Here is a 706-nt window from a genome sequence, read left to right as displayed (position 1 = left end):
GTGTGTGTGTGACGTAGTGGAAGGAATTAGTAGCAGGAATAGTTAGTGGGTGCTTATGGACAATAGTTAGTGGAGGGTCAGCAGGCAGTTTTTGAGTTTGAGTGTGTTTGTGTGGGGTTGTAGGTGTTGGGTACGTGTGCGTGTGTGTGTGCGTGTGTATGTGGGGGTGTGTGCGTGTGTGTGTGTATGTGTGTGGATGTGCGTGTGTGTGTGGGATTGTGATGTGTATGTGCGTGTGTGTTTATGTGTGTCTGTATGTGTGTGTCCGTGCGCGTGTGTATATTTTTTGTGTGTGCGTGTCTGTGTATATTGTGTATGTTTTCGTGTGTGCGTGTGTGTTGTGTATGTGAGTGAGTATTGTATATGTGAGAGGTGTGTGCTGTTCACAAAAAAAGCTTGTCTTCGTACTTCATGTTGTTTACGTTTTGTGACGTCCTGTACCCATATATGCAAATATATATATACATATATATGTATGTATATATGCCTATATATATATATATATATATATATATATACTTTATTTAAAAGCTGCAGAAATATAACAAAAAAACCGTTACTCTGAGTTTCACGTTCCCGTTCATCGGACAGTTTTGTTAGAAATGGAGAAAGGATAACAATGCAATCGAAAGTAATATAAAATATAAAATTTAAAACACATGGATTCGTTTGATTGGTTGTTTCAAATAACGGCCATGGATTGGTC

This window comes from Octopus bimaculoides, chromosome 7 (genome assembly GCF_001194135.2).
Source record: "Octopus bimaculoides isolate UCB-OBI-ISO-001 chromosome 7, ASM119413v2, whole genome shotgun sequence".
Lineage (NCBI taxonomy): Eukaryota > Metazoa > Mollusca > Cephalopoda > Octopoda > Octopodidae > Octopus > Octopus bimaculoides.
The sequence above is the reverse complement of the archived record's forward strand: the minus strand, read 5'-3'. Positions refer to the sequence as shown.